An 11,715-nucleotide genomic window follows, 5' to 3' on the forward strand; every position below is an offset into this window, starting at 1 on the left:
CCTACCCTCCCTGTTGAATGCAACAAGAACATGAACATGCAAGTTATTCCAGTATGTTTGTTGCAATAATTCTCTAGGTATGAAGGAACAAAATCAGTCTAGTATGTGACAATAGACAAAAATGTAACATAGCCAAAGAACCCCATCTAAAGTCATCTGATATTCTGTCACCAGTTCAGGGCTTTTACTTAGCATAACACCAAAATTAAACCTCAGGAAAAACATTGTTCAGTTTCTAGTGTACCAAGCAAATAACTAAACTGCCCATGCATTAATAAGCAGAATACCTTTTACTAAAATTTACTATTGATCAAAAACTACTCCAGAGCAAAACCATAAAAAATAAAATAGGAATATCTCTCCTTTTATGTATAACCAGTAGACAGTTGCTCTGTTTCTGAATGGTCTAAGGAAAATAATGGAATATGAATGGATGAAAGAAGCACAGCAGGTGCATTGGAGGCAACTGTTTTAGGATTAATCTTTTAGATCTCCATTGCAGTAGCTGAGGTTCTTTCTTCTTAAATATACAATGTGTTCAACTGACAATATTACCTATCTTCAAATCATGATAATGTGGTGAAAAATGTCGTATGGTTTGTTATAAGATCAAATATTATATCTGCTTAGGAACAAAATGTTTTCGGAGATTAGTAATGTTATAATGTCTGTCATTTACAGATTATTTATCGCAATTTGGTTGATGGCAGTAGTGACTGAAAGCCAGTATACTTTCCACAACAGCCGTGGCTTGTCACTGAGGATGATGTCATGATTAGCCTTTACATAGTGTGACAAGTGGGTAAGGAGCTTTTCTCTACTCATACATAGCACCAATAAGGGCCAGACAAAACTGCACTCAAGGACTGCTGTTTCTCTGTATACTTCCAGGAGCTATACCCCTGTATCAGACTGCAGAGCAGATTGAGGACACATTGTGAGGAACAAGCTGCACCACCATTCTCGTAGATCGGTTAGCCACTGGACCTCTGTGGACAAGATAGAGCTTAGACAGTGAATGTATAGTGACTATATTACTCTCTGAGTTACTGTCTGATCCCTCCCAGTCAGGACTGGAAAGACCACTGGAGACAACATTCAGAAAGCCTGCACTTTCCCATGAGGTACTTGGTCTGATGACTTCACTCTCCAGGGCTGACTATTCATCACCTTTTATAAAAAATGAATAATCACTTAGGTTCTGATTAAAAGTCCAGGAAGGACAATGAGAGACATTTTATTGACTTAGATGTGCTTTGGAGCAGAACCTTAGAATGGGGGAAAAGAAAAAAAAATAGTCATTGCTGAGAAAATGGAAAGAAGAACAAAACTGTGGCATACAGAAGTCGAAAAGGCAATAAAAAAAAAATCAAACCTAAAAGAGAGATTCCTTGCTTATGAAAGGAAAATATGGTCTCTCTCAAAATGAGTATTAAGGAACTGTTTTCATACTGGTACATATGGGAGTTATTTGCATAAAACCCTCCCTATCACATCAATAAGAGAGAGTAGACTCCTATATCTGGGGTGGGGGAGGTAATCATTAAAGGGTTTATTCTCTTGTTCACGTGCATACTTAACTCTTAATAACATTCTCTGGCATTCAGCACTCCAGCATTAAGAGAGCAGATGCTGGTATTTGTGTTTGTGTATTAACTTTTATTTTAAAAGTTCAACTGTATAGACCATATATATGGCATTGATGGCACAGACACACAAAAGAAGAGAGAGAAGAATCTGGCCTATCTGTTCCAAAAAATGAAATACATCTGCAGAATATTTGTGTTTGTTTGTTTTTTTCACAATGTGATTACTCTGCTTAAATAAATAGAAAAACAACATGGTATTGTTTGAATGACGTCATATTTACATTTGGTGCATTTTCATGTTGATATTTCAATTTCTGAACAAACGCTTTCTGAGAACTATTTTGGAAAAGGCAACCGTACTTTTATTTTAATTATATATAATTAAATAATAAAATATAGCAAGCAAGTAGGTAAGCATGTTTTCTTAAACAACATAAGAACTGCCATTCTAGATCAGACCAAAGATCCATCTTATCCAGTATCCTATGTCTGATAGTGGTCAATATAAGATACTTTAGAGGAAGGAACAAGAAATACCATAGTGGAAAAATCAAGGTATACATAATTCACAGGAGAAATTTCTTCCTGACTTAAATTAGTGGTGAGTTTATGCCTTGAAGATGAGTTTTTATATCTCTTATAAAGTCTTTCATTTTTATGTAATGTATTTGTGGAAATTCTCATTATCTATATGTGTCTACTTCTTTTTTTACCCTGATAATCACTTGGCTTCAGTGATAACTTGTGGCAATAAGTTCCAAAGACCAATTATGTACTGTGCAAAAAAATAATCCTTTAATCAGTTTTACATTTGTTTCCATTCAATTTTATTGAATGTCCCTTTGTTCTTGTGCTATGAGAAAGGGTAATTGGAACTCACCTGAATTACTGTCTCTATATATTTCATTATTTTATATTATTTTATCATGTCCTGCCTTTTTCATCTGTTCTCCAATCATTTCAGTCTTATCAATTATGGAAGTTTACACCCACATCCAATATTTTTGTGGCCCATCTCTGAACCTTGCATATCTCTGCTCTCCTAGCGCCTTCCTGAGATAATGTGACCATAACTGAATATAATATTCAAGGTAAGAAGGAACGGAATTATATTATCTGTTATTGTCTATCTCATTCTTTATACATGCTAACATTTTGCTTACTTTTTTGGCTGCTGTTTCACACTGAGCAGAGTTTTCCACTGAGCTATCCACAGTGATGCCAAATCTTTTTTTCCTGAGTGGTAACTGTTAATTTAAACCCAGTAAGTCCCATAAGTGACACACTGTACCAGGCTATACAACATTGTGCTAAATCAAATTTATAATATAAAACAACACAAAATATTCTACCTTGAAACATGATACAGTACTCAAGATATTTGAAAGGCAAATTATTTCCTGTTTATTTCCTTATAAATTAAGATCACCAATTTTCCCTCCTGTTTACTCTTGAATTCCCTCATTACTAGGTTTGTTTTAGTGCAACTGAGAGCTTTGTCCAGATAATTTATGTATTAGGATTACCTCAAAATTTTAGATATTTTCCAAAGAGTTACACTATAGAAAGCATCTAGCATTTTGTGGTGCCTTTTTTAATCCAAATGATCAATATTAATAAACTGGAAGTTTCTCTCATTTATTAAACTGTCTTATAGTGATAGACTATAGTGCATATGACTAATATTAAAAGATAAACCATACATAGTTTAATTGTCAACGCAGGTGCTCAATACCACTGAAAATAAGCCATTTTTATTTAGGCACCTAAACATGCCTTTATAAAAGCTTAACTTTAGATACCCAGGTTTGAAAACGCTGGCCCTTATTAACACAAGAATGCATACTTAATGGTATAAGTATTTGAAAGTTACTATAAAGCTTGCTTAGATAAAACATATTTAAGTACAAAAAACTGTCAGACAGAGAAAAATATCTTGAAAATATCTTTCACCATCTTCCCTCTAACATATACAAGAATTCATCAAGTACTTTATTATACTAAAGTTTTTTCGGAACCCTGTTCTATAAAGCTCAGCTGGACACCAATCTCAATTAATTCAAATGCAAATAAACCCTGAACTTCAACCTACTTCAAGTAATCAGTGACAGTACTGCCAACTAGTCCTCAGATTTAACTCTTCATACTCTTTTAGCACCTTGTGGTTTGGACAACCTAGTGATACAATCCAAATAAAATGCCACTAATTTCACTTTAAATGTGTCAGAACGGTAATTAATTAAATCAAGCAGTCGTGCTTATTTCATGGTTTATTTCTAAAACAGTAAAGGGAAATATCTCAGTGAAAATTAGCTGCCAAATAAATAAATATATCTCTGTATCACACAGAATAATAAATGTATAATTCGATGTTCACTCAAATTGTCACTCCCACTCACCTGGGAATCACAAATTTCTGGGTCCCAATAGGACTAGTTGATTTGAAGAACACCAATCTACTCACCTGTTCACATGGATGATTATGGGGAATGGAAGATGCTGTCAATGGGAAACAGCTCTTCAGCTTCTCTCCCACACAGAGAGTGAAGAATTACCCCTATCCAGATTTCCTGCCCTTTATTGCTCAGGCAAAGGTGGGACAGAGTTAATGATAACATGTCTGTTACTTCATTCAATGCATTTTTACTACTGATATTTTTATTTCAAACTCATAACTACAGTATCTGTCAGCAAGGAGTGCCTTCAAGCAGGAAAAATTAGAGAGGGTGTCACTAACACAAAACCTGGGTATAGAATTTGGAAAGTGAACACCACAAAGTAGCCACAGAGGAAAGTCTGATTATGGTAGGGTGACCATATCTCCCATTTTGGCAGGGACAGTCCCTTTTTTAAGCCCTGTCCAGGCCGTCCCAACTTTTCTGGCAAAAGTGGGAATTTGTCAAAAAAGTGGGATGTAGAGGAACGTGGGGTGGGGGTAAGTGGTGATGCCAGCCTCAGGCCGGGGGCAGGGGGGAGGGGCAGGGAAAACAGGGCTCAGGCAGGGGGCAGGCAGGGCTCAGGCGAGCAATGATGCCAGCCCCAGCTTAGTGTAGGGGGCAGGCAGTGCTTGGGTGAGCAGCAACTTCAGCTCTGTGTGGTGGGTTGTGGGGTTCGGGCAAGCAGCTGGAGTGATTCAGGCTAGCCGCATAGGGTATCCCATTTTCCCTTTGGGAAATATGGTCACCCTAGATTATGGTGAAGAGATATGAAGAACCATTGCAAGTGGGCTTATTCTTCCTGTGGGCAGAGAGTGAAATCAGGGAGTGGTGGAAAGGATTGTTTTCCCTGAAGACTGGGCAATGATAGTAACTTTGGCCTTAATAGTTGTTAGACATTACCAAAGGGGTTAGCTTTGTGCTCAGCACAGTTTTCAGAGTTGTTGGACACCCACAACTCTCACTGAAATCAAAGGTTGCTCTGGATGCCCTGCACCTCTGAAACGTGGTTTTTATTACCCAGTATAATGTGTATAATGAAAGTTGCAACTTATGGCCCTTTTACCAAAATACACAAGAGAGCTAACTGTCTTTTCTGCCTACGAGGAAGAAAAAACAACAACCCTATTGCATCAAACTATAATATCCTGACAACAATTCCCTACCTTTTGATTTGTTGTCAGGCACCACCAATGCTTTGAAATGGCTGCAAATTAGAAGAGCAAATGAATTCACTAAGCCATCCATTTTGCTTTAGAATTACATAATGTAATGGAACAAGTTATAGTAAATAAAAAAGATTGCCTAATTTAATCTAAAAAAATAAAAATATTAAAGTTAAGACATGACCCATAAGTCACCCTTTGAGAGCTACATCATATTCTTTTCTGAGATCACTGCAACATCTGGCAATAATAGTGTAATATTGTGAACTGAAAACTGAATTTTTTTTCTCAAAGCCAATTTTTACATCTAGGCTTTGAACCCTTTAATTTAGGCCCTTTAGGCTAAACTCAGAATTGCTGTAACTGGGTGCATAATGGAGTTGTCCTCCTGTGTTTCAGGTATGAATTTGATTTTTTTAAGGATGGGTGTTATCATGGAAACAATGACAGGACTTGAAGTGTAGCATTGCTGTCAGTAGAAGCTAGGGAAACTAATGGAAAATTTACTTCTTTTACTTTGTATAGAAATTTAGAATACTGCTTATTGCAGATGGAAGTTTGTGATTTTTTGTATTTGTTATGGGTCTTAACCTAGATGGGTAAAATATTTATCTTTTAAAGAAATATTGAAGGCTAGACAACCACAAAGAAAAGTGCAGAATGACAGTTCAGTATAATTAGATCACAACCGAGAAAATCTTTCAGAGTAACACAGACAACATTCACTTGAAACCCAATCAATAACTTTTAGATGCCACTGTATAACTCAGCAAAATAACTGAATGGTCCACAAACAAAGGTATGCTAAGAGCTACTGGAAGGCTTTTTATTGACATTGATAAAATCCTTGTACATGCATTTGCAAATACATTCACGTACTTGGTCAGTGCTGGCAAGGCTAACACTGCGGCCCTTAGTAAATGGGAGGGTTTGACTGAATAATGATTTTTGTAAGGACCTAAAATAGGCAATAATGTTGTGTGAAGCTGTGTTAGTTTGAGAATTCAATATACCAGTGATTTGACTGTATAAGTATAGTTTTCATCGGCTATCAAGAGATAATTTTGTAATTTAGAGTTTTTGGAACTTTACACTAACAAATCCCATTGTTATAAGTATATATGTATTGCAAGGATGAAAAATGACTGTTGCCTAATCACACAAACTGAACAAAAGAAATATTCATGGGCTACAATGTCTGAATTACTCTTAGATTATATGTTTAAAATGTCTGTTTGAAGATAACAATACCAAGATAATAATAATAACAAGATAATAATTTTACTACTTGGAAAGTCTCTCTGCCCAATAGGTAAAAATCTCTGTTATTTTTAAACCTGTGATTCATAGCTCTAAAAGAATGCAGCATAGTGTAAACCTCACAGTCACATATAAAGATTTACAAGAGGTACAATAAGAATTTACATGTTGTAAATTCTAAGTACATAATTTATTATATGATTAACCCTAGTAACATAATTGATGGCAGAGAGCTCAATTCTGCTCACTCTTCCTCATGGGAGTAGTCCTTAATCTTGCAAGCAGTGACACTGGTGTTAACATGACTACCTATGTATGAGTAGGGACTACTCCAGTAAACAAGGCTCAGGCCCTTTATATGTATATGTCAACATTACAAAATGTGGTCGTGTACTTTATTTTTTTAAATTTTCACTGAATTGTTCATGTAACTTATTTTAGAATATAGTTTTCAAAACAATAATGTAATCAGTCTTTGAAAGCAAACTTCCTGAAATTGCACACTTCTAAAAAAAAAAAAAAAAGAGGCAGAGACAAAAATCAAGGATGAACATGTTTTAGTTTACGAAAAACCTGAATATATTTATAAACAAATATTCACATGCATTCAAGGAGATATAGATCTTTTCTAACTGTAGGCTTATGAAGGTTAGCAGTCTATTTTGAATGCTGTATATAAACTCCCACCCCCTTTTCTTTGGGGTAGGAAGAGGGGAGAGCAGCTTTATAATTAGTGAGGGGAAAAGGGCATTTCTTAGAACTCAGTAACAGGGTTCAATACTACTTAAATGTAATAGAACATTTACTTTTGCCTGAATTGATCAGCTTTTAACTTTCCATTTCAGTATGCATGCACTGCTGCCAAGTAGCCTAACTTATTCTGTAGCTGATAAATATTCACTAACATCACACTTCAACTTTAAATAAATTGTACAGAAAAAAATGTTGCTGTAATAACGTGGCACATAACTTTTCTGCTTCTGGAATCAAACAGATAAACGGAGATTATCTCATGTTTATACCTATTAAGGCCACTTGTACATTACAAATATGTGATGCAGCACATGAGTTTTAGATTTGGAGTCTAAGGAAAATTCATTGTGTTGGCCAAAGTAATAAATAACGTCACAAAATGCAGGATGGGGACTTAATTTGTCTCCCTATTCCGCTCAGTCACCTCACTGGCGCTGGCTACAAGCAGACCAGTCCATTCATTTTGGAGTCAGCGTTTAGCTCTCAACACACACAAATCCCTGCTCCTCTCGTTGCATACCCAGGACGATGAGAATTCACAGAAGCAAGCAACGCATCTTCAATAGTAAACCCTTAAATGGAGCAGATCACTCTGCTAAGCACGCCGAAGGTTAAACGCTGCTGAAACAGCGACATTTCATCTGCCCACGCTTCCCAGTTCCATTCAATTACCAAACAGCAGCGGCCCTATAATACAATATAATACTGTACTATTAAATCAGAGCTCCACATTTACATCTACTTCTAGCCCAGAGGAAGGCCTGACATTCACCAGTCAATACCGAAACAAACAACCCACAACTTGCAAAACACGCACCCCTATCCACCTTGGGGAAGAGGCGAGGACGAGCCCTCAGCGAGATTTCAATTTCCCAAGTTTGTTGTTCTTGTTGTTCTTATCAATTACCCTAAGGCATCACTCCTCTTCTCAGCCACACATACAGCCGCCAGGGCAAACATCAGGCATTTCTTTTGCAAATCCTCTCTAATTCCTACTTTGCTCACTAGTTCCCAGCCTGACCTTACATACCACTCGCTCCCAGGCGAAATCGATTAGAGATTTACTCGCCCCCAAACCTGGAAGTTATGTGGAGTACCTTTTTCAATGCAGGTGAATTAAAATCCGTCAAAAATATAATACCCACCTTTACAAACTGTTCATTTATTTGTTTATGATAAACCCAACCGACAGGACTATAGAAACTTAGCAACAAAAATAACCCTCCTAACTTCCCATTCTGCATTCATTTCTTGTTTGCAGAGCCCATTTTGAAGCTGAAAGCTGCTGAAATCTTTCCCAAGGGTTTCCTTTGCACTGACCTCAGGGCTAACAAGCTCACAACTTTGCACTTTTTTTTTTCTTTTGGTCAGTGCCCCTCTCCGACAATTAGACATGCATTTCCATTCAAACCCAGCTTCCTCCTTACCTGGTCTAACAGTCACAAAAGTCCCCCAGAAGAAAAGGTTGTGTCCTTTGGCAAGAATGGTGCATACAGAAATATTTCTTTTCACCACACTTCCAAACTGGGATCAGGCAATGGAGAGAAAAGGGAGCCAACAGTTTGGGTAAAACTCTGAAGCAATCCCCAGGAACTCGTCTAGCCGGGCGCCCAGGAGCAGCAGAGCCGGGGGAATCTCTTCCAGGGGCCAACAGCTCCTTTGCCAAGTTGCTCCTAGGCGGGTGGGGGGTGGAGTGGAAGGGGGTGGGGGCGGTTTGGCCTTTGGGGCGGGCGAGGGGGGGAGCGGGCGCGCGGTCCCGGGTTCAGCACCAGCAGCGCCGTGGACAGCACCAGCTCCTCTCGCCTCCAGTTTGTCTCAGTCACTGAACCCGCCCGGCTCTCCCGCCTCCTCTCTCCCCGGCGCTGCCACTCAGCCCGGCGTGTCCCGCCTCCCCCTCCCCAGCCCGCACGTCAGCCCCGGCTCTTCCCTCATTTGCATGGAAGCCGAAGAGGGGGCAGCCGCGGGCAGCTCGGCAGCCAGCAGGAGCAGCCGGCCGTAGCGGGTAGCGGGGACGGCCAGGGGCTCGCCGCCCCGCCGCAGCCCTCCGGCTGCGAAGCTCCCAGCCCACGAGCCGCCGCCGCTGAGCAGGCGGCTCTTTCTGTTCTCAGTCTTTGTACGCCCAGGACCCGGGCATCAGCCGCCGCACAGAGCTGCAGGAGCCTGGTTTCCTAAGCACGTCTCATTGCCGCCGGCGTGGGCACGTGCTGAGAACTTGTTGGGTTTCTTGAAGGGGATGAGAAACAGGAATTTAACCCCCCACCCCTCGTATTTTGGACCCCTGGTAACGAACTAGCACCTCTAACTGCACTGATGCAGTCCCCCCTCCCCCGCCCCTAAACACTGGGACTTAAAGACAGCCAACCCCGGCCCTGATCGTCTGCACTGATGTGTGTGTGTGCGAGAGAGAGAGAGAGAGTCTGTCCAATGTCTGGTTGGGGGAAGAGTGCAGTCACCCCCAAAATAGCAAATAGCTCCCATCTTGAACCCAGAGTCTGCTTCCATTCTAAAGGCGGAATGGCTGTTATGCAATATTTATTAGATACCACAGGTCAACTGGCTAACTGAAAGATCAAGTATGCTAGAAGCATTGCACAGCCTGGAGCAGTAATCTCTACTCTCTATATCATGTTTTAGTGGCCCAGTTCTGAGATGGAGCTTTTCACTAGAATCAGGATAGTGGTCGCTCAGGCAGAATTCACACATGGGGTAATTTTTTTAGTTAGTACACATAAGGAAAAATGGGGCTGAAGAGCAGGACCATTATGATACTCAGCTCTTGTAAAAGAAAGTTGGTCCCTTTGTAAAGAGCAGAAACAAAGAAATTGACAGCAATAGAATACCTAAAACATTAGCAATATTTTCATAGAGATAGGAGACTTGTGCAAAAATAAATATACCCCATGGAGAGATTCACTGGGAGGTGTCAAATTTCTTCTCTCCCCCGTAGAACAATCTGAGGTATTACTTTTTAAATTTATGGTAGAAAATTAATAAATATGAACCTCTTCTCTTGAAAGGGTTACTGGTGTTGAAATTACAGGTTACATAGTTCTGGCCTTTGGGGTTAATACATGTTCCAGATTAAAGTATTAAACTATCTTTACATCATCCATGACTATGCTGAGACAGACTCAGGTCAGCTGCAGTGATCTATGGTAGCATGCCAAATGAGTGAATTATCCTTGCTGCTATATGTAGAATCAACACACATAGCAGCAAACATTAACAAATATTTGATCATTCTAAATGATTAATTTTTCGATATATCTGATATGGCATGGACCTAGGTAAACACAACATTTAGCTTTAAGAACTCAACTATTTAAAACAGAAAAAATGTAATGTCACATTATGATTGCATTTGTTATTGTGGTGGTGGGGCTGTTATACACACACAGAGATAGGCATAATACCTTAAATATGCATCTTTACTCATGAGACTAGTCCCTTTGGCTATATATGTAGTACATGCAAAGGGCCATATCCTGAGCCTCATACATTCCACTTGTTGTATTCTGATTGTGCAATAGGATCATGAAAGCAAGCTTAACTGACTTCCAGAGGATTCTGGATCATCCGCAGAGGGCCAGCAAAGCTGGCTCTACTCCAGCCCTGTTGTGATTTACAGAATAGGTATATGGGAGATTGTTAAGCACCATTGTATGGTTGAATCTCCTTTCTGGAGTACAATGTAGAGCTGCATTGAAATGTCCACACAGCTTTGACTCCTAACTACTCAGCTACCCCTGGAGCTGCTCTGGCACAGGTGAAGATCTAACCCAAACACAACTTCTGCTCTAAAGTCAGGAAAAGTTGAACTCATGTACATGACAGCAAAATCAGGACCCCACATAGCACATATAGAGACTATCTAGATAGTTAGGAATAAACCATCAACACTAGCATGTATAATATGAAGAGAAAAAAAAACAAACCAAAGTCTACTAGATTATGTAAGTTCTGACAAAGACAACATAATATTCCTTATTTATACTGTTTGAGTTGGTAGGGCTTTTGATTTAAAAGACCACCAAAAGTAGTAACTGAAGGCAGTAGAAAAATATTCTAATCTGCATATCTCATGTCCATTTAAGCCTTTTAATTTGGATACTAAATGTGTACACATGAGAATGACATACATGAATTAGAAAGATCATTCTGCATTTCTTCTGTATGTATAATGAATTACATTTCTCTAATCATGTTCCTGTTGTCTTCTCTTTTCTGGACACCTGCTGTGACATCTAATTTTGCAAACTTCCATTTAATTATAATTCTTTTTTGTATTTGTAATACATATACTATTTTATTTTTCCCCTTCTTGCATCAGTTATCATGACAATATTTGTTGCTAATTAAAAACACTTGTTTTGAAAACCTGAGCTTTGCATCTTCCACTGGACAGATGATGTTTACCATTTTTCATTTTGTGTACTCCAGAAAAGGAGGCCGTAAAGCAAAATGTTTTGTGAGTTAATTAACCCAGACTTCTTCTTAACTATTTTAAGCAAG

The 11,715-nt window shown here is 38.9% G+C and overlaps 1 protein-coding gene across 2 annotated transcripts in view; it reads right to left on the reverse strand.

Annotated features, from left to right (window-relative positions):
- Positions 1-9,384, reverse strand: part of FSTL5 (follistatin like 5) — a 540,589-nt gene extending 531,205 nt beyond the window's left edge. Inside the window, exon 1 of one of the 2 annotated variants that reach the window (XM_007071285.3) lies at positions 8,631-9,384. The gene's annotated coding sequence lies outside the window, so the exon portion shown is untranslated. The remainder of the gene's footprint in view (positions 1-8,630) is intronic. The other variant, XM_007071286.3, reaches the window with a different exon arrangement.
- Between the last annotated feature and the right edge of the window lie 2,331 nt (positions 9,385-11,715).

This window comes from Chelonia mydas, chromosome 4, assembly GCF_015237465.2.
Source record: "Chelonia mydas isolate rCheMyd1 chromosome 4, rCheMyd1.pri.v2, whole genome shotgun sequence".
NCBI lineage: Eukaryota > Metazoa > Chordata > Testudines > Cheloniidae > Chelonia > Chelonia mydas.